At 45.7% G+C, this 27,221-nt stretch overlaps 1 protein-coding gene and 2 long non-coding RNA genes across 3 annotated transcripts in view; 1 reads left to right on the plus strand and 2 right to left on the minus strand.

The window, feature by feature from the left end:
* Positions 1 to 3,734: 3,734 nt before the first annotated feature.
* LOC135057778 (uncharacterized) lies at positions 3,735 to 4,490 on the minus strand. The gene is made up of 4 exons (XR_010244359.1): positions 4,467 to 4,490; positions 4,322 to 4,385; positions 4,130 to 4,248; positions 3,735 to 3,901 (listed from the first exon to the last, which is right to left on the minus strand). It is a non-coding gene; the product is annotated as an uncharacterized LOC135057778 (long non-coding RNA).
* A 3,382-nt stretch (positions 4,491 to 7,872) lies between these two features.
* The window catches only part of CDC6 (cell division cycle 6), a 103,416-nt gene continuing 84,067 nt past the window's right edge, over positions 7,873 to 27,221 (plus strand). Inside the window, exons 1-3 of the mRNA XM_063959781.1 lie at positions 7,873 to 7,936; positions 8,010 to 8,128; positions 8,357 to 8,485. The gene's annotated coding sequence lies outside the window, so the exon portion shown is untranslated. The remainder of the gene's footprint in view (positions 7,937 to 8,009; positions 8,129 to 8,356; positions 8,486 to 27,221) is intronic.
* LOC135055563 (uncharacterized) overlaps positions 16,103 to 27,221 on the minus strand; it is a 224,165-nt gene continuing 213,046 nt past the window's right edge. Inside the window, exon 3 of the long non-coding RNA XR_010243776.1 lies at positions 16,103 to 16,433. This is a non-coding gene — a long non-coding RNA (uncharacterized LOC135055563). The remainder of the gene's footprint in view (positions 16,434 to 27,221) is intronic.

The following is a 27,221-nucleotide window of genomic DNA, read 5'->3' on the forward strand; positions in this document are numbered from 1 at the left end:
GGGCCTATGGAATTGATCTGCATTGACTTTCTATCATTAGAAGGGCCCAATGGGAGGGAAAGTAATATTTTGGTTATCACTGATCATTTCACACGTTACGCACAGGCCTATGTTACTCGGGATCAAAAAGCTTTGACAGTGGCCAAGACCCTTTGGGATCATTTCTTTGTGCATTATGGACTTCCTGCCCGCATTCATACAGATCAAGGAAGAGACTTTGAAAGCAAGCTGATTAAAGAGTTATGCATCTGTTGCGGGATAAAGAAGTCAAGAACCTCACCTTATCATCCACAAGGGGATCCGCAACCTGAGCGATTTAACAGAACACTGCTCAATATGTTGGGAACATTGGATCCCAAGCACAAGCTCCAATGGAAACGTTACATCAATCAACTTGTTCATGCCTATAATTGTACTCGAAATGAATCGACTGGTTATTCACCTTATTCCCTTATATCCGGACGGGAAGCACGATTGCCTATAGACGTTTCTTTAGGCCTTTCTGTTTCCCCAAAAAACCCGTCTACTTATAATACTTATGTCAACAATTTAAGGAAGGAGTTAAAAGCTGCTCATGAAGTTGCTCAAAGAGCATCCCAACGACATGGTGATAAGAATAAACAGCGGTATGATGCTAAAGTCAAAGAACACGTGTTACTTCCTGGTGATTGAGTTCTCTTGAGACGACTAGGGACTCCTAGAAGACAAAAATTATCTAATCGATGGAAAGAAATTCCCTACAGAGTACTAAAGCAATTACCTGACATTCCTGTTTATCAACTGGTACCTGAGGATAAAGATGGGCCCATACTAACATACCACCGCCAACATTTGTTGCCCATAAGTCAAGATATTTCTTTCATGGTGGAAAACCATAGTTTGAGTAACCACAGAGATCGAAATTCCAATAAAACCATCTCCAATTCTCCAGATCCTCTCCAAACTGATGGTTCCGAAGCGGAAAGAATCGATCAGGGATTTTTCTATAAAGAAGTTCCAATTAGCACGAGTGGGGACATAAATCAGCCAGTAGTCAGTCCTCTTCCACACTCCGATTCTATACTTGAATTAAGAACAGAACCCTGGAATATAAATGAACCTAGAGATCCTCCCTGGGAGGATACCTCATCCCATCTTAGTCCTGAGGGTGAACTAACTACTCCTTCGAGAGATATTGATATTAATGAATACTTCAGACCTCAAAGAGAGCGAAGACCACCTTTGATTCTCACTTATGATCAGCTGGGACAGTCATGCAATGAACCTCGAGTGGTTTATCCTAGCATAGTATATACTTGGCCTTATTTTGGTTATATGGGAAGTCAATCAATCCCTATGTGTTAAATATCTAGCATAAAGATTTGACAAAGTGGTGATCTGGGTTTTTAGAAATTAGCAATTCAGATCACCAGGGGGAGAAATGTAACCTTTGGTTTATAATCGTAAAAACAAATGTGTGGATATCCAGCACTAGTTGTATAGCTAGATATAAAGACCACAGTTATCTAAGAATATATTTGTATATATATATATATATATATAGATATGTTAATAGGTGGATATAATAGTGTCCTTTAAACTAATATGATAATATTGCCTGTCATGGTGTAAATATGAGAAAGTAATGAGGTAAATTGTGGGACCCTTTTTATTTTTATTAATTGAGGGTGTTAACTTGTTATATTAAATGTAATGACCCATTTACTTGTTCCCTTTGATATGCTTGGTTATATGATGTCTTTACTGACTGTATAAAGACCCCTATCACTATAGATGTAAAAACAGTACCCAGGAGGGCACGAGGAACCTGTGGAGGGGGCTCGTGCTGTCGGCGGGAAAAGAGAGCATTCACGAGGACAGAAAATGCTCTCGTGGCCCTTGGGGCTCCTGTATAAAAAGGGGAGCTGAAGCGCTGAGCGGGACTTGTGTGTGCGCCTCTGAGGGAGACACCACTGCCTCTCCATGCCCGCCGCTAAGAGCAGTGCTGTAAACATTGGCGGCGCAGTGGAGATGGTGTGGCTCTCTAACGAGCGGAAGCACACTGAAGAGAACAAGATCTCCAGCGGCTAGCGAGAGCCGTGAAGAAGCGGAGAGCCGGGGATACCTGAGACCGGCGCGGCTAGCGAGAGCCGTGAAGATCGGAGAGCCGGGGGAGCGGATACCGGTGCGGCTAGCAGGAGCCGTGAAGAAGCGGCGATCCGGGAGAGCGGTGACTGGTGATAGCAGCATCAGTGATCAGCTGAGCTGTGAAGATCGGAGAGAGCCTGGTGAGCGGTGACCGTCCAGAGCAGCGGCGGCCGGCGGGGCCGTGAAGATCGGAGAGAGCCTGGTGAGCGGTGACCGTCCAGAGCAGCGGCGGCCGGCGGGGCCGTGAAGATCAGAGAAAGCCTGGTGAGCGGTGACCGTCCAGAGCAGCGGCGGCCGGGGCTGTGAAGATCAGAGACCCGGGAGAGCGGTGACCGGTGAGAGCAGCATCAGTGATCAGTGGAGCTGTGAAGAGCCGGGGGAGCAGTGATCATCCGGAGCAGCAGCGGCTGGCAGAGCCGTGAAGATCTCAAGCGCCGGCAGAGCAGTATCTAAAGTCGGTAACTAAGACAGCATCCAAGAAGTAAGGCACTGTCCACCAATGAGAGGCTATGTGGGCGGAGCTATCCTCCTCCGATATTGTGAGTGTCAGGAGACATTCATTGAAGACAACAGAGGTCGGTAAACTGTAAACTTTTTCTGGTTTAAGCACCTCCTCACCATAGACATTGAGCCAGGCACACTTTACTGATAAACAGCTACTAGAACTACGCTTCATTTCATTTATTTTATAATTATTTTTATACTGCGCTGAACTAAGTTAACTCTTTATACGGCAACTGAACACTAACTGCCATGACTTTAGAGCTACCTCTAACACCATGGGAAGCCAAACATTTATAATCTAACTAACCCATATGGCTGGCTACTTTTATCAGACCTGTTATATACCATTGGTAAAGCTATAACTTCTCAGGAGGATTTAACTACAGCCAAGCTCAGAGTTAACACACTCAGCTACAACTGGCCAGTATAGACAGTGAGGATACAGCTTAATTCTTTTATGGCAACAATCTAACAAAGTAATATTTTTGGGACACTTTGTTTAAACAGCAAGAGGAAATGCTTTATAGCTTACTGAATCATCCTATTTCAGGGATTATTTAGATACAGTTACAACCTGTTACAGCACTACAATATTGGTAATTGAAACTGTTACCAAGGAGAGTCAGCTGCAGTTATTTAATACAAAGAAGACAGAGATATAACAGAGATACTACTAAACTTACCAGGATAAATACTTTATTCTGTACAGAAGCCTAAAACTGTTATATATGCATATATAATTCATTCAATACTTTCTAAAGGAGAAATGACTTATAATATCTAACCTTGGCCTTAAGGAGAAGCCAGCAATCTGATTGGACCATATTTAAATGTTGGTTTATAAGGGTATATCTATATATATATATATATATTTATTTAGATCGGTATATGTATATATATATTAATTGATTTTTCAGTGTAGATAAATTATTATTAGAGGCCAATTTATGTATTTTTTGCAGTTCATTTAATATAAAGAACTTTCGGAATGTATATGAAATATAAAGTAATATCTATATAGATATATAGTCTTGGAAGATCCTGCACTCTCATCAAAAGTAATAACGACGGCGGGTGCTCCTAATGACCTGAGAGGTCACCAATATACCACAACAACCACCTAGGTGGAAGGTGCACTCACGCCCAGAAATTAGTCTCTGAAGTCACTTGTAAATTCAGTATATTTTTATTCGGGTTCACTGTTGATGCCGTATTTCATCGACGTTTCGGTCCTTATGCGGACCTTTATCAAGATTGGCACTTAAATCACCTATACAATCAGAAACAGTTACAATTAATATGTATAAGAACCCAGATTTATTCAACACCAACACCACCAGTGCCTCCCAGGCCCTGAAGACTGTCACAAAAACCAGAAAACGTATTAAAAAGCTGTTTTTTTATATATGTAAAAAAGAGATACTTGGAAATAATCCACGTGTGATGAAAGAGACACCTCCACCGTTAGGACTATCTGTTTAGATAGGCAAATGATTACCTGGACGGCAAGCCAGATCACTCAGATGCGTGGAATGGCCTTCAAAGTTGGCAACATGCCTGATCACATAATGAAGTTAAAAAGCCTATAACGTAGGGGAAGCTGCAAGGCGTAGTCACCTATTAGATAAATAACAGAGTAACTACACCATAAGAAAATACACTAACAACGTCATTTTGGAAAAGATCATACCTAGTTACATGTAGAAATAGCTCATGGCAGCTTGTGGGCTCTGTACATGTGTCAGACACTCAGTCTGTAAGGAGGCACAACAGGAAAAAATAATCACCAACCGTAATCATGTGTCAGAAGGGAGCTGCAGGAGAACCATACTCACTGCTCAAGTGTCCAGAGCCAAATGGAAGCTGCATAAAGTTCAGCCTCAGCTGAGCACTATTTAAGGATCAACCACAGGAAGTGCCAATTAGGGAGATTAGTATAAACCCAGTCTCTCATTAACTGATCACCTCTCAGATAACTAACTCAGACCAACTGGGTAAAACGTTACAGGGTTCACAGGACAGGCAGTGGCTATCGCTAACGCACGGCTACTTAAATGAGTGTATTTTAACGATTTAGAAGGGCAACTGCCGGAGACGCGTCTTTTGCGTTCCACCGACCGGAACACCATGCGTTCCATTCCGCGGAAGTGGCGCTGGCCGGAAGTCTCTGCGTTCCACTCGCGGAAAGAACCGTAATTAGGCTTATCCACTGGCTAATGTTTAAAGGAGGTGTACAACCTAGAGGGGGGTGTTCTCAGAGAATGAACACTCCCCCAGGTGGAATCATCAATGTACAGGTCCACTCATAGCTCACAGGGACTCGGAGGTATACCGGAGGTCACCTCACGTATAATCCTGGATTAACCTATGTGTAGCCTGTCAATCACCACAGAAGAAAAAGAGTGCAAATGTAAATAATGATCCATAATATGAAATGTCAAAAATGACATAAGAGGGCACCAGATCAAATGACCACAACTCACCCTACGCATACAAACTAACATATATCTGATCAACAAAGGCAAATTGAATACTGATGTGAGTGTAATATCTTTATAGTAATACATTGGTATAATGTAGTAAAAGATTTTAAATAATAAAAGGGAATAGTGGGTGGTGTGGTCATTGAAATTGGTGGACCCTCGTGACTAGTATAGGACCTGGGAAGGCTCCGGGAAACAACAGAAAAATATATATAAAAAACATAAGCAAGGACGTATAAATAACTGTCCTTACTTTCTTAATCTCTATACATAAAAAGAACATACAAAAATGAAAAAAATAAAACATAGAACATAGAACATATAAAACACAAATCGAAACCCAGCCTGTATGTGCTGATTGTATCACAGTGCCCTATGTCCCTGAAACATACAAAGTGTGTTCCAAGGTATCCAATCAACTATGGCAAAATAAAATTCTAAAGAAAAATATTAAGGGGGTTGGCCTCATTGAGGCCCTTTGGTGACACTGTATTGAGTTTGTGTATCCAAAAGCTTTCCTTCTGTTTAAGTAACAAGGTGCGATCGCCTCCACTAACAGGTGGCGGCACCCAGTCAATCAGCTGACACTTCAGGGCATCACTTTCCTGGATGTCAGTATCACCAGAAATGGTGACCGACTGGACACCTCGTTGTACCGTAAACCCACGGACCGCAATCTGACCTTGCATGCTAGCAGCCATCATCCCCCAGCCCTCAAGGAAGGATTGCCCATATCCCAGTACCTCAGAGCCATGAGGATCAATTCCAACGCAGCACTCAAAGATCAACAATGTAACGAGATCACTTCTTGCTTTCTGGAGCGAGGGTACACTAGCAGTGTACTTACTCGCTGTCTCAATAAAGCGAACAGCATTTTTCATGGACAACAGGTTAAAAACCCCATTCGTAACAATCGGATGATTTGTTCCACTCAGTATGATGGTTCCACAAGTGCAACCAGAAAGGCCCTACGGAAACATTGGCCAATAATAGCCACCGACAACAGTTTGCCTTTTCTTAAAACACCTGCTCCTATGGTTGCATACAAACGAGGGGCCAACCTAAAGCAATTACTAATGAGACCCACGATTTTCCCTGAACAGAACACATCTCAAATCCAGCTTATGCAAGCCAAACCTGGCAGTTTTTCCTGCGGGGGGTGCACAACGTGCAGATCTATGATCACTGGTCCTTTTTTGTATCACCCACACACAGGGAAAAAAATCTTCATCAGATATCATCTCCACTGTCGACTGGATCATGTCGTCTACCTTCTAAAGTGCCCATGTGGGTTATGTTATGTCGGACTAACCGCGCGTCCCTTTCGCGACAGGATGGCAAACCATCGGTCATCCATACACACGGCCCTCAATGTGGGCTTTTCTGACAAACCGGTAGCACGGCACTTTTTGTCAGTTAGACATCAAGTATCTGCCCTGAAGTGTCAGCTGATTGACTGGGTGCCGCCACCTGTTAGTGGAGGCGATCGCACCTTGTTACTTAAACAGAAGGAAAGCTTTTGGATACACAAACTCAATACAGTGTCACCAAAGGGCCTCAATGAGGCCAACCCCCTTAATATTTTTCTTTAGAATTTTATTTTGCCATAGTTGATTGGATACCTTGGAACACACTTTGTATGTTTCAGGGACATAGGGCACTGTGATACAATCAGCACATACAGGCTGGGTTTCGATTTGTGTTTTATATGTTCTATGTTCTATGTTTTATTTTTTTCATTTTTGTATGTTCTTTTTATGTATAGAGATTAAGAAAGTAAGGACAGTTATTTATACGTCCTTGCTTATGTTTTTTATATATATTTTTCTGTTGTTTCCCGGAGCCTTCCCAGGTCCTATACTAGTCACGAGGGTCCACCAATTTCAATGACCACACCACCCACTATTCCCTTTTATTATTTAAAATCTTTTACTACATTATACCAATGTATTACTATAAAGATATTACACTCACATCAGTATTCAATTTGCCTTTGTTGATCAGATATATGTTAGTTTGTATGCGTAGGGTGAGTTGTGGTCATTTGATCTGGTGCCCTCTTATGTCATTTTTGACATTTCATATTATGGATCATTATTTACATTTGCACTCTTTTTCTTCTGTGGTGATTGACAGGCTACACATAGGTTAATCCAGGATTATACGTGAGGTGACCTCCGGTATACCTCCGAGTCCCTGTGAGCTATGAGTGGACCTGTACATTGATGATTCCACCTGGGGGAGTGTTCATTCTCTGAGAACACCCCCCTCTAGGTTGTACACCTCCTTTAAACATTAGCCAGTGGATAAGCCTAATTACGGTTCTTTCCGCGAGTGGAACGCAGAGACTTCCGGCCAGCGCCACTTCCGCGGAATGGAACGCATGGTGTTCCGGTCGGTGGAACGCAAAAGACGCGTCTCCGGCAGTTGCCCTTCTAAATCGTTAAAATACACTCATTTAAGTAGCCGTGCGTTAGCGATAGCCACTGCCTGTCCTGTGAACCCTGTAACGTTTTACCCAGTTGGTCTGAGTTAGTTATCTGAGAGGTGATCAGTTAATGAGAGACTGGGTTTATACTAATCTCCCTAATTGGCACTTCCTGTGGTTGATCCTTAAATAGTGCTCAGCTGAGGCTGAACTTTATGCAGCTTCCATTTGGCTCTGGACACTTGAGCAGTGAGTATGGTTCTCCTGCAGCTCCCTTCTGACACATGATTACGGTTGGTGATTATTTTTTCCTGTTGTGCCTCCTTACAGACTGAGTGTCTGACACATGTACAGAGCCCACAAGCTGCCATGAGCTATTTCTACATGTAACTAGGTATGATCTTTTCCAAAATGACGTTGTTAGTGTATTTTCTTATGGTGTAGTTACTCTGTTATTTATCTAATAGGTGACTACGCCTTGCAGCTTCCCCTACGTTATAGGCTTTTTAACTTCATTATGTGATCAGGCATGTTGCCAACTTTGAAGGCCATTCCACGCATCTGAGTGATCTGGCTTGCCGTCCAGGTAATCATTTGCCTATCTAAACAGATAGTCCTAACGGTGGTGGTGTCTCTTTCATCACACGTGGATTATTTCCAAGTATCTCTTTTTTACATATATAAAAAAACAGCTTTTTAATACGTTTTCTGGTTTTTGTGACAGTCTTCAGGGCCTGGGAGGCACTGGTGGTGTTGGTGTTGAATAAATCTGGGTTCTTATACATATTAATTGTAACTGTTTCTGATTGTATAGGTGATTTAAGTGCCAATCTTGATAAAGGTCCGCATAAGGACCGAAACGTCGATGAAATACGGCATCAACAGTGAACCCGAATAAAAATATACTGAATTTACAAGTGACTTCAGAGACTAATTTCTGGGCGTGAGTGCACCTTCCACCTAGGTGGTTGTTGTGGTATATAGATATATATATATATTAATATGAGTTGTTATTAATGTATGTAAACCTTATAATTAATTGAAAATATGTAGTAAACTACTTACCTTTTAATCTGGTGTGCTATAATTGAGAAGGTGATTAACCACAGAGCCTTTCAGCCAACCTGTAACATAAAGAGAAATAATATGTGAAGAAGTTTTATTTAAATAGTATATTCAGATATATATATATATATATAAGTCGTATAGACAGGGTGTTCCCAAGTTTACCCTGAGCCTAATTCAAGTTTATTGAATAGGAGAAATACTTGGGTGGAGGCACATTATTTTAATTAATATATATATAAGCATAGATATAGTCAAATAAAACCCCAATATATCAGGGTTACATATATATATATATATATGTGAGAGTGTGTGTGTGTGTATTTGTGTGTGCGGACAGTGGCGTCAGACTGTTTTTAGGTTGGGGGGAGAGATCTTTAGCTCTCGCTGTACCAAACCCTCCTGTGTTCTGTCACCGTGTCACCCCCCCCGTGTTCTGTCACTGTGTCACCCCCCCATGTTCTGTCACCGTGTCACCCCCCCGTGTTCTGTCACCGTGTCACCCCCCCCGTGTTCTGTCACCGTGTTACCCTCCCCGTGTTCTGTCACTGTGTCACACACCCCATGTTCTATCACCGTGTCACCCCCGTGTTCTGTCACCGTGTCACCCCCCGTGTTCTGTCACTGTCACCCCCCGTGTTCTGTCACCGTGTCACCCCCCGTGTTCTGTCACCGTGTCACCCCCCGTGTTCTGTCACCGTGTCACCCCCCGTGTTCTGTCACCGTGTCACCCCCCGTGTTCTGTCACCGTGTCACCCCCCGTGTTCTGTCACCGTGTCACCCCCCGTGTTCTGTCACCGTGTCACCCCCCGTGTTCTGTCACCGTGTGCTGTCACCCCCACCGTGTCACCCCCACCGTGTGCTGTCACCCTGTCACCCCCACCGTGTGCTGTCACCCTGTCACCCCCACCGTGTGCTGTCACCCTGTCACCCCCACCGTGTGCTGTCACCCTGTCACCCCCACCGTGTGCTGTCACCCTGTCACCCCCACCGTGTTCTGTCACCCTGTCACCCCCACCGTGTTCTGTCACCCTGTCACCCCCACCGTGTTCTGTCACCCTGTCACCCCCACCGTGTTCTGTCACTGTGTCACCCCCCCCATGTTCTGTCACTGTGTCACACCCCCCGTGTACTGTCACCCCCATGGTGTTCTGTCACTGTCAACCCCACCGTGTTCTGTCACCGTGTCGCCCAGAGGCGTCACCGGGTGTGGTGACACCTGGAGCGCACTTGGTACTATTACACCCCCCCCCTGCTCAAGCAGTGTGGTGCCCAAAAGGGGGTGCGGCTTAATTTGAAAGGGGCATGGCCTGCTGGGGCTTTTCTCTTTCGCTTCGGGGGCATGTCCAGCTTCCCCGAAGATGCTGGCTGCCCCCGGAGACTGGACTGTGTGTGTGCCGACTCTTATCTGTGACCCCTCGTGTTCTGTCACTGTGTCACACTCCCCGTGTCCTATCACTGTGTCACACCTTTCCCCAGGGGCCATAAGACACTGGATAATTTGCTTAATTATCCTAAATAAAATGTTAATGTGTAAAAGGGTACCTTCCGTACTGTGTAAAAGGGAGCTCTACCTGCTGTAATGTGTGTAAGTGGCGCAATTTGAATAATGGAGACTATTGTGCAGCCTAATACAAATCTGTATTATTTTTTGTCCACACTCCTTCCACATGAAGCCACGTCCCTATATTTTTGGCAAGTGGGGGGAGCTGCTATTTTGTGTGTGGCCCTCGGATACTGACAGGAAATGTCAAGTGGCCCCTCAGCTGAAATAATTGCCCACCCCTGCTCTAACCCATCAGTAAGTGCGCAGCTTCCTCCAGATGGAATCAGAGAAAGAGATTTTACGGTAAGTAACAAAAATCCCCCTTTTTTATTTATTTTTTCAATGAAATTTGGTATGATAAATGTTGCATGGGTGTAAAGAAACCCCCAAATATGAGGCTGATATATACACTGGTTTTAAAGCTGCAATATTTGTAACGAAAATATTGCTATTAATGTTTTTTAAATTGCATTTGCAGCACACTTAATGGAGCTTAGAGAGTTGGGATAGGGTATAATTTAAACTTCTTTATGGGCTTTTAAAAAAAAAAAAAAAAAAGCCAACTCTACTCCTCATCTCTGGTATGTGCTCAAACTAAAAGTGAAACAGCAGGGAGATGTTACAGCCTCTCTGCTGCTGGTAATATTAGTAATACTGATCTGATTGTTGGGGAGAAAGAGTGGTGGTAGGGGCAGATAGGGACTGGAGGAGAAAAAAAAGAGGGCAGATGGACTGAGAACAGAGGGGTAAGGGTAGATAGGACATGGGGGCAGGGGTTGGGTTAGATAGGGATTGGGGAGAGTAGAGTGGTAGGGGCAGATGGGGCAGTGATGCAGATTTTTTTTCAATATAGTCACCTGTGTGACATGGATGGACACACACACTCCCTATGTACACTGCACCCCTCACCATATACTGCATCAATATACACTGCATCCTCTTCCATATTCTGCACCATATACTGGGGCAGATGTATTAAGCCTGGAGAAGGGATTAAGAAGTGATAAAGCAGCGATAAGTGGAAGGTGATAATGCACCAGCCAGTAAGCTCCTGTCATTTCTCTAGCATCCATAAGGGATATTGGGGAGACTTAGGGCCTAATTCTGAGTTGATCGCAGCAGCAAATTTGTTAGCAGTTGGGCAAAACCATGTGCACTGCAGGGGGGCAGATATAACATGTGCAGAGAGAGATAGATTTGGGTGGGGTGTGTTCAAACTGGAATCTAAATTGCAGTGTAAAAATAAAGCAGCCAGTATTTACCTTGCACAGAAACAAAATAACCCACCCAAATCTAACTCTCTCTGCACATGTTACATCTGCCCCCCCTGCAGTGCACATGGTTTTGCCCAACTGCTAACAAATTTGCTTTTACACCCCTTAGTACGATGGGGTATAGAGCCGGTGCACTTTAAATTTCCTCACTGGGTGTGCTGGCTCCAGTAGCGGATCTTGCCACGGGCAAGCAGGACTTTTGCCTGGGGCGCCGCCTCCCGGAGGGCGCCGCACCAGGGCAAGATCCGCTGCTGCTGTGCCCTCCGCTGCCCCCCGCTGCCGCTGGCCGCTGTGAAGGGAAAAGACGCTACGCATCTAGTTTCCCTTCGTGGAGAGGTCCTTTACTGTGCGGTGCGCAATGACATCAGCGCGCACCGCACAGCAAAGGTCCTCTCCACGAAGGGAATGCATCTAGTTTCCCTTCGTGGAGAGGACCTTTGCTGTGCGGTGCGCGATGACGTCATCGCGCACCGCACATTTCAGAGCGCTACAGTAGTCTGTACAGGGGGCGCAAATGACCACTCCCCCTGTATGAAGCCACGCCGCCTATTGCCACCCGGGGCGCACAGCGCCCCAGAACCAGTCCGGGCTGGTTCCTACCCTCTATGCCCCCTCCCACAGGCAGTTTAGAAAAAAGTGCCCTCAGGAGAGGATGCATATCTCACAGCTCCAGAGAGTCTTCAGTTTCTTTTAAACTTATCATTTTCGGAATGCTGTTTGGGCAACAGCATACCGGCACCGTGGGAGTTTGGGGGGGGGGGGGGTCACCGGCCTTGCGAGGTGTCAGAGCCGCTTCCCCGCTGAAGGACCACCATCCTGAGAGGTTGTTTGTACAGCGGAGCACTGCGCCTTAGCTGTCACAATCACAGCACGTCGCACACCCCTAACAATAGCCTGAATGTGATGACAGTGGTTAGTACAAACAAGGGGCCCTGCTAGGGGGGTCCCCTGATTCAAAGTGCGGCAGGCACGCACCAATCGGGACCTTCCTGGGGGGGGAGACCTACTATAGCCCACTGTGTGCACTGGCTAGCGGTGGCGTAAACTAGCATTTGTGTGAGGTTTTTAAGGTACTTGAGAGACATTGCCAGTATAAAAAACACTGTCCCCGCTCTGAGGTAGCTCCGTCCGTCCCCCCAATGGCGCTGGAGCTACAACGGGACCAGCGGTATTTTGGCGCCTTCCTCTGCTTACAGAAGCATACAGCTCAGAAAACGCTGGAAAACTGGTACAGGGTGTAGCAAAGGGGGAGAGCCACTATTGTACACCATCTATGTCCTATAAAGGACCGTAATCATGGGTGTTTTACTATGATATAACAGTGTAAGCTGGGGTGTGCTGGTCCCTCTCTCTATCTCCCTCTCACATACAGTAAGGGGCAGGCTTGCTAGTTATTACTTCTCTGTGTATGTGTGATTGTGCTTTACTGTAAACATGGGTAAACACAAACTATGCAGTGTATGCCACACCAGATTCTCTCCCTTATCAACTGATTCTGTATCATGTGAACAATGCAGCCAATCTTCACAACTCAGTGAGGGGGGTGAGGGAGAACCTTCTTGCCTAGGTGCCCTTAAATATATGATGTCTGATATGTCATCACAACTTACTGCTAATGCTCAAAAAACTCAGCTACTACAACAGGCTGTTGCAGACTTAGCTGCCAGGGCAGATGTTACACAGCCCCCCCCCCCCCTTCACTCAGAACCACAAAAGCATGAGTTACCTGCTCTACTCTCTGATTCAGATGAAGATGTACAGGAGGATGGGGAGAACTTTGATCCGTTAGTGGGGATTCCACTTCTGCTCAGGGTATTGAACCCCTCATTCTGGCTATACGGGACGTGCTAAAACTCCCTCTAGAGGATGCTGCGTCACAGCAGTCGTTTTTCTTTACACAGAACAAGTCTTATGTCACTTTCCTTGATTCTGCAGAGTTAGATGACCTGTTTAAGTTAGCCTGGAAAAATCCAGACAAAAAAATACCAAGTGTCAAAAAGATTTTTGCACACTTTTCCATTTGCTCCCGAAGGTAGGAAATTCTTGGAATAACCCCCAGGGGTTGACGTATTAGTCTCTCGACTTTCTAAAAAGGTGGTGCTGCCTGCCCCCCGGGATTCTTTACCATAAAGGACCCTGGGGACAGAAAAATAGAGACCGCACTAAAGTCTATCTACACAGCAGCAGGTGTATCACAAAGGCCGGTCATAGCGGGTTGCTGGATGACCAATGCCATTCACACGTGGGCTTCTCAAATTCAGGAGGGCCTCTTCGGGGATATGCCTCTGGTCACTACAGTGAATATCCTGAAGCACATTCAGGACACTACACGTGTCCTGTGTGACTCGCACGAGGAGATAGGCAATATTAATGAAGGACCTCTGCCATGGCAGTGTCGGCACGCAGGGCCTTGTGCTTGCATCAATAGATAGCGGACGCAGAGTCCAAGCGCAGTGGGGAATCTCTCACCTTTTCTGGGGAATGGCTCTTTGGGGTTGAGTTGGATACGTGGATTTCTCTGGTTACTGTGAGGAAATCCATGTTTCTCCCCGCTGGGGCCCTGCTGGCTAGGCATTCCAACCCAGGGCCGTCTGTTCAGTCAGATTTCGATTTAGGGCCAGAGGTGCCTCCAGTGCAGCTAGAGGCACCAGAGGTAAGACGAGAAGACCTGTGAACACCAGTTCTCATGAACAGAGAACCACTTCGGTTTCCACTAAGTCCTCAGTATGACTGTGCCCACCCACCCCGAGGGGATCTCGAAGTGGGAGCTCGACTGCGTCACTTCAGCCGTGTCTGGGAGGGTTCCTGCCAGGATACCTGGGTCAAGGACCTCATTTCTCAAGGCTACAAGCTGGAGTTCGACAATGCTCCTCCCCAACAATTTTTCAAATCAAGCTTACCAGCTTTGGAGGATACGCAAGTTACGTTGCAACAGGCCATCCAAAAGTTGGTCCAGTCCCACGTCATTGTTTCAGTACCACTACAACAATGTGGAAAAGGTTATTACTCCAGCCTGTTTGTGGTACTTAAGCCGGACGGTTCGGTAAAGCCCCAACTTGAATCGAAAGTCCTTGAACCCTTATCTAAAGGTTTTCAAGTTCAAGATGGCATCCTTAAGAGCAGTGATAGCGGGCCTGGAAGAAAAGGAATTCATGGTTTCCCTGGATATCAAGGACGCCTATCTTCATATTCTGATTTGGCCACCTCATCAGGCTTATCTGAGGTTTGCTCTATTGGACGATCACTACCAGTTCCAGGCACTACCCTTCGGCCTGTCCACAGCTCCAAGGGTGTTCACAAAGGTGATTGCGGAAATGATGTTCCAGCTCCGGGTTTAGAGTTTCAGTGTTGTCCCTTACCTGGATGATCTCCTGATAAAAGCAAGATCCAGGAAGCTTTTATTGCTCCATATTGACAGCACTATCCAACTTCTGTCACAGCATGGGTGGATTCTCAATTTACAGAAGTCCCACCTGGAGCCAACTCAGCAGCTCCTGTTCCTGGGGATGTTACTGGATACTGTGGCCCAGAAGGTATTCCTCCCGGAGGTCAAGGCGAGAAAACTTCAGGAGATGATCCGCATGGTGCTCCGACCTGCTCGAGTGTCCATCCATCTTTGCATAAGATTGTTGGGGAAGATGGTTGCCTCATATGAGGTGATCCAATATGGGAGGTTCCATGCCAGAAAAACAAGTTTTATGGTAAGAACTTACCCTTGTTAAAACTCTTTCTGCGAGGTACACTGGGCTCCACAAGTCTGGACAATGGGGTGTAGAGTAGGATCTTGATCCGAGGCACCAACAGGCTCAAAGCTTTGACTGTTCCCAGAATGCACAGCGCCGCCTCCTCTATAACCCCGCCTCCCAGCACAGGAGCTCAGTTTAGTTAACCAGCCCAATGCAGTAGCAGGAAAAAAGACGACAACGGTTAGTAGCCACATACACCACACTCTCGCGACAAGAGAAGTGTCAGCGGCTAATGCCATATCAACCCAAAGAAGCTAAGTGCGTCAGGGTGGGAGCCTTGTGGAGCCCAGTGTACCTCGCAGAAAGAGTTTTAACAAGGGTAAGTTCTTACCATATGTTCCCAGTGGGACTATTATATCGGAAGTATAGTGAGAGTCAGGGACACTAATACAGTTTAACAAATCATTTATTTACAATATCATTGACAATAATTAAAATATACTTATCCACGTTCCTTAAGGCAGTTATACAGGATAATCAGAGTCCTAGCATAAGGTGTAGTCCCAGGGAGCCTCCTGTCGCTGCGTAGCGCCTAGGTCTCGTCAGTCAAAGGAACCCTATTGCCAATCTCAGGTCTCAATGGAGGCTGCTATCAGTCTGACATGACCCTCTATTTAACCCAGAATTCTGAGAGGTGGTCAAGGGATCATATCTCCATCCACATGTCATTGGAGTCCCTGGTCACTTGTACAATATTAGGAAATCTATTGTTGTATTGAATTCTAATGTAGGACAAATAGCCCTTTACCTTTGCATTTTTTAGATGTCTAGGCCACTTAATCAAAGGTAAACATCCATTTGTTGATCACGAATAGACCTATTGTCTGGCCTGTTATGTAAGCTGAAAAGGAGAACAATTTCTTTTTAACAACAAACAGCTTGTTCCTACAAAGATGGACAATGAAAGTCTTACAATACAATAAATAGCTATGTGTACACATTTTATACATAGAAGACAAATAGTTAGCTGTAGGTCAGAAATCAATACTGTTACAATCCACCCTTGGCTTCTATGTATTATTAAGTGTTATGTCCAATATTCTTTTTCTCCCAAACTGAATCCAGTTCATAGAGTGATCTACTGGATCTTTTTATGTTCGCTTTCAAAGTTAATGTCTGGTCTGCTGTATGCTGTTCAAACATGATCCAAAGAAAACAAAAAGATGAATCCAACTATCATCAAGAATGTGCCTGATTCATAGCACCATACTCCTTGGTCAGGGCGAGATTCCCTCAGGCCGGCATACATCTTGGTTCAACCTGTTGGGAAAAATAAACAAGTGTTAAGTTTCTTATCAGCATGCTCTTGGATACAAATGATAGGCAGGGTTAGCATCACCTTTAACCAGAACATAGCATGTTTTTCCTTGCCTTAATGCTGCTATCTCCCCCTTCTTTTTCCTAACCTGGTTGTCCCTATTGTTCTTATCAATTAGGAGCTTATACTTAGCTCTGAATATGACACAGTGAGGTGGCCTGGGTGGCATGGGCTCTAACAATCTCTGAAAGGGGGTGGTTCCTGTAAGGACCCTTTCATTCAAACAGCATACTGCCTCCTGTAGGTCACTGTCCCAACCCTTTAAAGTGTGCATGGGCATTCTTTTGCTTATTTGTTCCTTAAGGAGGCCATTCATTCTTCCTATTAATCCTGCTGCATTTGGATAAAATGGAATATGGTACACCCAATACACATGGTTCTCCTTTGCCCAATCATAGGTTCTTTCTGCTCCACTATGTCCACATTGTTCATGCGCCCACCATCCCAGATTGTATATGTACATTTTTTCATCTTCCTCCACTGGTGATTGAGTGGCTGATTTGATTTGTACAAGGGCATCAGCTGTGTCATTAGGTGAGAAACCTGTGTGTGCATTTACATGAACAATTGAGATAGACCTGCATGAGTTGTAGTTCCAAATTTGATTCCATATTTCAGGCCCACCCCATAAATTCTTGGAATGGGTTCTCCAATCTTCTTCTTTCCACGAGGGCATCCAAATAGTGAGACCTTTATACGGGGCCCAACTGTAAGTGTAGATTATCCAAAGACCATCTGTCTCTTGTAGAAACATCAGTACAGCTTGCAGTTCTGCATTTTGGATGGGTCCCCCTTCACCATTCACATATATAACTTCCTCCAGTACAGATTGGAATGCTGCGGCAGTCCAAGTTCGGCCCCTTTGTGTCAGGGTAGAGGAGCCGTCTTTAAACCAAGCAATCTTCTGCTCTTCATCTGTTAAACTGGAGTAATGTTCAGCAGTTGAAACTGGAGATTCTTCTTTCAACGGTGGGGGTAGCTGTTCAGTGCTATCGGATTGGAAAGTAACAATTCCTGTAAGGTGGCAGGTGACTTGAGATGGCTCTTGAGAAGCTACTCCTCCCCTCTCTGATAAGTACCACTTCCAGTTCTGTACCATGGGCTTCCGTGCAACAAGCAGAACGTGATTCAAATCCTTCTTGCCTCAGCCATACTGCAATAGGGAGGTCTGTACGTATTGTGATTGGCTGTTGTTTGGTTGTGCTCTCTACATGTTGGAGAGCATTATATGCAGCTAGAAAAGTCTTTTCTAAGGGAGAGTATTGTCTTTGTGCTGAGGAAAACTGCTTTTCCTGGAATCCAATGGGCTTCTTCTTTTGTCCCTTGATTGCATTTTCCTGCCATAAGCCCCGAGACGTTCCATGCTCTGTGGTAGTTACATCCAGAAAGAATGGCTGATCTGACTGTAGTGGACTCAGAACATTATGCACCGTGATAGCTTGCTTTGCAATTTGAAAAACCTCTTTTTGTTCAGCAGACCACATAAATTCTTGACTGTCTGCTGCAAAGGGTACAGAAACGAAAGTATTTCCTAAATCCACCCTAGCATGTAAGGCTATTTGTCCATTAGTGTTTGAGATTTGTTCCACCAAAGTTATCATTTAAGGTACTGCTGCAGCTAGGGGTGGTGTCGCTTTGTTTAGTCCCCAAGAGTCAATTGACAGTCTGTATCTTTTTCACGGGATACACTTGATCATTAATGCTTTGTGCTTCACGGAATACTCCATCTTGTAGCAGAGCCTGAACAGTGTCCCCAATTTCCTTCAGACCACCTTGTATGTGGTATTGCTTCAGGTTAGCTGGCTGTGCAGGAGAAGGTATGTGTATGGGTGACCATTTTGTACTCCCTCTAACTACCGGCTTTAGTGCAGAAACCATGAAGGCTCTTACAGAACCCCCAAAAACATAATTACCAGAGGATGTGTCTATGGACTGTCCTCTCAAGATATCCATTCCAATTATGTTGTCGGGGAGCTCAGAAACCAACACTGAAGCATCAAAGTAGGGACCGTCCCCTATTTGGAGTCTGCACTGTATCCGGGCAGCCCATGTCTGCATACCTCCTAGTCCCTCTACAGCAACCCATGTATGTTTGCCCGATGGGGTGTCATGTAGGATGCCTGCCCAATGAAATAGGGAAACCTCAGCACCAGTATCGAGCAGGGCTACGCACTGTGTTTGTGTGTTTTGATTCCACTGTATGCTAACATTAGCAAAATGGCGTCGGTCCCGGTGTTTCTTTAAACAAATACTGTAGGGTATCTTTGCTTTCCGGGACCTGCCTCCCCTTCATAGGGGCTGTGACATTGGCCAGGGGGAAGTCCCAGTGTTCCCACCCCCTTGGGTCACCTCCCTTAGCATTTCCTGTGCCTCTGCATAAGGGCTTTTGGCTGTGGGGGTAAAGGGTTGTGTAATCTGTACCAGCTTTCCCTCCCCCATTTCATTGTTTTGTCTACTAACTGGTTCACTTTTGAGCTTAGACTGAATCTTTTTCCACATTTCAAACATAGCATCATTTCCAATGCCATCAATCTTATCTTTTGGGACCCCGGCATTCAACAGATCAAAAAACATTTGATTACGTGTACGTCTGTATCTATTGGGGGGTCTATCATGCCACATCTTGCTTTTGTACTGGTTAGCAGGGATGGCCAGCGCCCTAGCTTGGACTACTTTGTCTGGAGCTACTCCCTTTGGTTGCAGTAAACTCATCTGTTCTAACACAGTAATCATTTCAAACACAGTAACCTGCTTAGCTGTGCCAGGTAAAAGAGTGAACAAAGACATTCTCAAATGCAGTGGGGCTGATTGTAGAAAGAAAGACATCATACGCTGTGTGACATGGGTCATATCAGGACCTTCCCAATCAACTTCAACCTGTCTCCCCCCCACATTTTTCTGAAAAGCAGTCATACATGCCAGCACTCTCAATCGTTCAATACCTGCACACAAATCTGGCCAAGGGTCAAGGGGAATGAGATCAGAGGGATGGTCATACACAGTAGCTATTGCCTCTCTCACCCAATGCAATAAAGAACGGACACGTAATCCAACTTTGTGATTTTGTAACTGCCGTCTGACTCGTGGATCTGTACATATGGAACCCAACCCCAATGCTTCAGTGGTGTTCAGCATAATAGAGTCTCCCCCATTATCCCATATCTGTAGGACCCATTGCAAAAGTCCCTGTCCCTTTTGCTGCCTGTATTTTGCAACCAACTCTGTAATTTCACTAGGGGTATAATTACGGGTCTCTGTGGTGGTGTCATCACCCTCTTTTTCTGACTCCTCATCCTCACTCTCTGCACTGTTTGATGCAGTGTTACCTGACACATTTATTCTATCTTTTTTCTGTTTCTTATGTGATATTACTTTGGAGGTGGTTACCGGGCGTAATTCTCCGCCATTCACCTCAAACTCAATACCATCATCTGTGAATTCCTCTGGGTCTATTCTACACAGTCCATCCCAATTGTTTCCTTCTACAACAGTTCTAACCATTAAAGGGTCAACTGTCTGCCTTCCCCTGTTCAATTGTGTCTGGTTCAATACATTTACAACATATTGGGTGGCATTATCTTTTACAGTTTCAATCTCTTTTCCCTGATCTCTAATACATGTACGTAAGACAGCTAGTTGTCTCTTTCAATACAGTGTTTTCATCAGTTAACTTAACCATTTCTTCCTCTGTTGTAAACAAAGCCTGAGCACACATAGATAATACATGAGCACATTGTACTCGTTCACCTTTTGTCATTTTACTTAAATCAATATTTACCACAGCATTTCTGGGGTCCGCTAAACGGACCAAGGTAACATATTTGCATGCTTCACGCATACATGGGGTCCAGTGTCCATATTTTGACACCCATGATGGTAAAGTTACACCCTTAACTTTATCAGTTTTAGCCTTAAACCATGCCATCATTTTGTTGATTTATACAGAACAGGTTGTTTTTTTTTATATAAGCACTCTGATATATCGTGATCCTGTATCTGATCACACATAGGGGTAAATTTACTAAGGTCCCGATTTTGACCGAGATGCCGTTTTTTCTTCAAAGTGTCATCTCGGTCATTTACTAAACTTAAATCATGGCAGTGATGAGGGCATTCGTATTTTTTTGGAAGGTCATCCAAAAAAATACGAATGAATACACCATCGGTCAAAACGCGGCTGTTTAAGTATGAATCTCGGTCATTTACTAAGAAGTGCAAAGCAAAAAAAAAAAAAAACACTGCCGTGAAAAATTACAACTCGTAAAAAAGTGCAAAAAAAAAACAGACCTGCTTTTTATATCCGTGATTGGATAGGCATGCACGGATCCATGGGATCCGTGCATGTATATCAGTGGGAAGGGGTGGGAAAGTGGTTATTTTTAAAAAAAAATTGCGTGGGGTCCCCCCTCCTAAGCATAACCAGCCTCGGGCTCTTTGAGCCGATCCTGGTTGCAGAAATATGGGGCAAAAATTGACAGGGGTTCCCCCATATTTAAGCAACCAGCATCGGGCTCTGCGCCTGGTCCTGGTTCCAAAAATACGGGGGACAAAAAGAGTAGGGGTCCCCCGTATTTTTAAAACCAGCACCGGGCTCCACTAGCTGGACAGATAATGCCACAGCCGGGGGTCACTTTTATATAGTGCCCTGCGGCCGTGGCATCAAAAATCCAACTAGTCACCCCTGGCCAGGGTACCCTGGGGGAGTGGGGACCCCTTCAATCAAGGGGTCCCCCCCCCCAGCCACCCAAGGGCCAGGGGTGAAGCCCGAGGCTGTCCCCCCCATCCAATTGGCTGCGGATGGGGGGCTGATAGCCTTTTGTCAAAATGAAAAGATATTGTTTTTAGTAGCAGTACTACAAGTCCCAGCAAGCCTCCCCCGCATGCTGGTACTTGGAGAACCACAAGTACCAGCATGCGGCGGAAAAACGGGCCCGCTGGTACCTGTAGTACTACTACTAAAAAAATACCCAAATAAACACAAGACACACACACCTTGAAAGTAAAGATTTATTACATACATCCACACAAACATATACACATACTTACCTTATGTTCACACGCAGGTCGGTCCTCTTCTCCAGTAGAATCCAAGGGGTACCTGTTGAAAAAATTCTACTCACCAGATCCAGGGTCCCAGGCTCCTCGTAGCATCCTTTTGTAATCCACGTACTTGAATAAAATAACAAAACGGAGACCCGAGCCACGAACTGAAAGGGGCCCCATGTTTTCACATGGGACTCCTTTCCCCGAATGCCAGAAACCCACTCTGACTTCTGTCTAAGTGGGTTTCTTCAGCCAATCAGGGAGCGCCACGTTGTATCACTCTCCTGATCGGCTGTGTGCTCCTGTACTGAGTGACAGGCGGCACACGGCAGTGTTACAATGTAGCGCCTATGCGCTCCATTGTAACCAATGGTGGGAACTATCTGCCCTGCGGTTGACCTAAAGTGACGTCACCGCTGAGCAGAAAGTTCCCACCATTGGTTACAATGGAGCGCATAGGCGCTACATTGTAACACTGCCGTGTGCCGCCTGTCACTCAGTACAGGAGCACACAGCCGATCAGGAGAGTGCTACAACGTGGCGCTCCCTGATTGGCTGAAGAAACCCACTTAGACAGAAGTCAGAGTGGGTTTCTGGCATTCGGGGAAAGGAGTCCCATGTGAAAACATGGGGCCCCTTTCAGTTCGTGGCTCGGGTCTCCGTTTTGTTATTTTATTCAAGTACGTGGATTACAAAAGGATGCTACGAGGACCCTGGATCTGGTGAGTAGAATTTTTTCAACAGGTACCCCTTGGATTCTACTGGAGAAGAGGACCGACCTGCGTGTGAACATAAGGTAAGTATGTGTATATGTTTGTGTGGATGTATGCAATAAATCTTTACTTTCAAGGTGTGTGTGTCTTGTGTTTATTTGGGTATTTTTTTAGTAGTAGTACTACAGGTACCAGCGGGCCCGTTTTTCTGCCGCATGCTGGTACTTGTGGTTCTCCAAGTACCAGCATGCGGGGGAGGCTTGCTGGGACTTGTAGTACTGCTACTAAAAACAATATCTTTTCATTTTGACAAAAGGCTATCAGCCCCCCATCCGCAGCCAATTGGATGGGGGGGACAGCCTCGGGCTTCACCCCTGGCCCTTGGGTGGCTGGGGGGGGGGGACCCCTTGATTGAAGGGGTCCCCACTCCCCCAGGGTACCCCGGCCAGGGGTGACTAGTTGGATTTTTGATGCCACGGCCGCAGGGCACTATATAAAAGTGACCCCCGGCTGTGGCATTATCTGTCCAGCTAGTGGAGCCCGGTGCTGGTTTTAAAAATACGGGGGACCCCTACTCTTTTTGTCCCCCGTATTTTTGGAACCAGGACCAGGCGCAGAGCCCGATGCTGGTTGCTTAAATATGGGGGAACCCCTGTCATTTCCCCCCCCCATATTTTTGCAACCAGGATCGGCTCAAAGAGCCCGAGGCTGGTTATGCTTAGGAGGGGGGACCCCACGCATTTTTTTTTTTGTGATTTTACAGGGTTTAATTAAAAAAAAAAAAAAATGAACCCCAGCACGGATCACACAGATCCGGCCGAGATTCATTTTTAAAAAGTCGGCAGTGTTTTGCTTATCACTGCCGTAAAAATAAAAAAAAAAACACGAATGACATCGACATCGGAACAAAAGAAAAATCCGAATACGACAGCTTAGTAAATTAGTCGTAATAAATTCAAAAAGTTGCAGTTTTACACTTTCGATGTCATTCGTGATTGAACTTTGACCTGAAACGGGAAAATACGAATCTTAGTAAATTTACCCCATACACTGATTTCTTTAGCTAAATCACAAAACCTCTCTCATATGGATGAGACAGAGAGAAACATACAGGACAGACAAACATACACTGTGATTTCCTACTTCTAAATTACAAACCTCTCTCATATGGATGAGACAGAGGGAAACATACAGTACAGACAAACATACACTGTGATTTCCTACTGCTAAATCACAAAACCTCTCTCATATGGATGAGACAGAGGGAAACATACAGTACAGACAAACATACACTGTGATTTTCCACTAAATCACAAAATACCTCTCATCTAGCAAAGAATCAGAGAGAAACATACAGTACAATGTGATACCTCCCTCATATGGCAGTGAGACGGAGGCACACATAAATACAACTGTATTAGGTCCACTGATCACTATTAATTCTTCCGATCCCGCTTCTGACACCAAATTTTGTTCCCAGTGGGACTATTATATCGGAAGTATAGTGAGAGTCAGGAACACTAATACAGTTTAACAAATCATTTATTTACAATATCATTGACAATAATTAAAATATACTTATCCACGTTCCTTAAGACAGTTATACAGGATAATCAGAGTCCTAGCATAAGGTGTAGTCCCAGGGAGCCTCCTGTCGCTGCGTAGCGCCTAGGTCTCGTCAGTCAAAGGAACCCTATTGCCAATCTCAGGTCTCAATGGAGGCTGCTATCAGTCTGACATGACCCTCTATTTAACCCAGAATTCTGAGAGGTGGTCAAGGGATCATATCTCCATCCACATGTCATTGGAGTCCCTGGTCACTTGTACAATATTAGGAAATCTATTGTTGTATTGAATTCTAATGTAGGACAAATAGCCCTTTACCTTTGCATTTTTAAGATGTCTAGGCCACTTAATCAAAGGTAAACATCTATTTGTTGATACGAATAGACCTATTGTCTGGCCTGTTATGTAAGCTGAAAAGGAGAACAATTTCTTATTAACAACAAACAGCTTGTTCCTACAAAGATGGACAATGAAAGTCTTACAATACAATAAATGGCTATGTGTACACATTTTATACATAGAAGACAAATAGTTAGCTGTAGGTCAGAAATCAATACTGTTACACCATAAAACTCGTTTTCTGCTGCGGGGTACACTGGGCTCCACAAGTCTGGACAATGGAGATGTCCTAAAGCAGTTCCTTATGGGAGGGGACGCACTGTAGCAGGCACAAGAACCCGGCGTCCAAAGGAAGCATCCTGGGAAGCGGCAGTATCGAAGGCATATAACCTTATGAATGTGTTCCCGGAGGACCACGTAGCCGCCTTGCACAATTGGTTAAGGGTCGCACCACGTTGGTCCGCCCAAGAAGGTCCAACAGACCGAGTAGAATGGGCCATAATGTGAACAGGAGCTGACCGACCAGCCTTCACATAAGCATGTGCAATCACCATTCTAATCCACCTGGCCAGGGTCTGCTTGTGAGCAGGCCAGCCACGTTTGTGAAATCCAAACAAAACAAAGAGAGAATAAGACTTTCGAATAGAAGCAGTTCTCTTCACATAGATACGGAGAGCCCGTACCACATCCAAAGACCGCTCTTTGGGAGACAAAAGCTGGAACCACAATCTCCTGATTTAAGGTGGAACGAAGAAACCACCTTAGGTAAATATCCGGGACGAGTCCTAAGAACCGCCCGGTCACGGTGAAAAATCAGATATGGGGAACTACAAGACAAGGCACCCAAATCCGACACTCTTCTAGCAGAGGCAATAGCCAGCAAGAACACCACCTTAAGGGAAAGCCACTTAAGGTCAGCTTGAACCAAGAGGTTCAAATGGAGGCTCCTGCAACGCCTCCAAAACCACCGACAAGTCCCAAGGAGCCACAGGCGGGACATAGGGAGGTTGGATACGCAACACACCCTGAGTGAAAGTATGAACATCAGGTAAAGTCGCAATTTTTCTCTGAAACCACACCGACAAGGCAGAAATATGAACCTTGAGGGAGACCAGACGCAGGCCTAAATCTAGGCCCTGCTGTAGAAAAGCCAAAAGTTTGGCTGTACTAAACTTGGAAGCGTCATAATGGTTAGATGCGCACCAAACAAAGTAGGAATGCCAGACCCGATGGTAAATCCGAGCAGAGGCTGGTTTCTGGGCCTGCAACATAGTTTTAATGACCTCTTCAGAAAAACCCTTCGCTCTTAAGACGGAAGCTTCAAGAGCCATGCCGTCAAAGACAGCCGGGCTAGGTCCTGGTAGACACAGGGGCCCTGAATGAGGAGGTCTGGGCGTTGTGGAAGTAGAAGTGGACGCTCTGACGCTAGGCCTTGCAGGTCTGAGAACCAGTGCTGTCTGGGCCACGCCGGAGCTATGAGAAGCTTGCTTGAATTTCCGAATTACCCTGGGCAGGAGTGACACCGGAGGGAACACGTATGGCAGTCGAAACCTCCACGGCACTGCCAGCGCATCCACGAATGCTGCTAGAGGATCCCTTGTCCTTGCTCCGAAGACCGGAACCTTGTGATTGTGTCGAGATGCCATCAGATCCACATCTGGAAGACCCCACCTTTCCACGAGGAGTTGAAACACTTCTGGATGGAGGCCCCACTCACCGGCATGCACGTCCTGACGACTGAGAAAGTCTGTTTCCCAATTCAGGACTCCCAGAATGAATATTGCTGGTAGATGGCATTCTGCCCAACGTAGAATCCGTGAGGCTTCCTTCATTGCCAAACAGCTTCGAGTGCCGCCTTGATGATTTATGTAAGCCACTGTGGTGGCGTTGTCCGACTGTACTTGAACAGGACGGTTCTGAATCAAATGCTGGGCTAGGTTCAACGCATTGAAGACCGCCCGCAATTCCAGAATGTTGATCGAGAGGAGAGATTCCTCCTTGGTCCACCGACCCTGCAAGGAGTGCTGCTCCAGCACCGCGCCCCAACCTCAGACTGGCATCTGTCGTCAACAGGACCCAGTTGGATATCCAGAAGGGATGGCCTCTGCACAATTGTCGGTCCAGGAGCCACCAGAGCAGCGACAGACGGACCTCCGGAATCAAAGAGATCATGTGAGACCTGATCCGGTGAGGCAGGCCGTCCCACTTGGCTAGAATCAGCTTCTGGAGGGGGCGAGAATGGAATTGAGCATACTCCACCATGTCGAATGCTGATACCATGAGGCCCAGCACCTGCATTGGCGAATGTATCGACACTTGCGGACGAGAAAGGAAGCAACGAATCCTGTCCTGAAGTTTCAGGACTTTCTCCTGAGACAAGAACAACCTCTGGTTGTGAGTGTCCAACAGCGCTCCGAGATGCACCATGCTCTGAGCAGGGACCAGGGAGGATTTCTTCCAGTTGATGAGCCACCCGTGGGCTTGTAGAAACCGGACCGTCATATCCAGATGACGCAGGAGAAGAGCTGGGGAATTTGCCAGGATTAACAAGTCGTCCAGATACGGCAGTATCCTGACCCCTTGACGGCGGAGTACCACCGTCATCACCGCCATAACTTTGGTGAAGAATCGCGGGGCCGTTGTTAAACCAAAAGGTAACGCCCAAAACTGGTAATGAAGGTTGCCAATAGCGAACCTCAGGTATTGTTGATGTGACACTGCTATAGGAATATGCAGGTAAGCATCCTGTATGTCCAGGGAGACCATGTAGTCCCCAGGTTCCAAGGCCAGAACTATAGAGCAAAGGGTTTTCATACAGAACTTGGAAACCTTCACAAATTTGTTCAGTGCCTTGAGGTTGAGAATGGGCCGGGAGGACCCATTCGATTTCGGGACTAGAAACAGCGGAGAATAGTACCCCCAGCCCCTCTGAGCAAGAGGCACCTGTACTACGACTCCTGTATCCAGGAGGGTCTGTACCACCGAATGCAGAGTGTTTGCCTTTGTCTGGTCCGACGGGACGTCTGTCTGGCAAAATCGATGAGGGGGTCGGTTTTTGAAGGCTATGGC

Source organism: Pseudophryne corroboree, chromosome 3 (genome assembly GCF_028390025.1).
Source record: "Pseudophryne corroboree isolate aPseCor3 chromosome 3, aPseCor3.hap2, whole genome shotgun sequence".
Lineage (NCBI taxonomy): Eukaryota > Metazoa > Chordata > Amphibia > Anura > Myobatrachidae > Pseudophryne > Pseudophryne corroboree.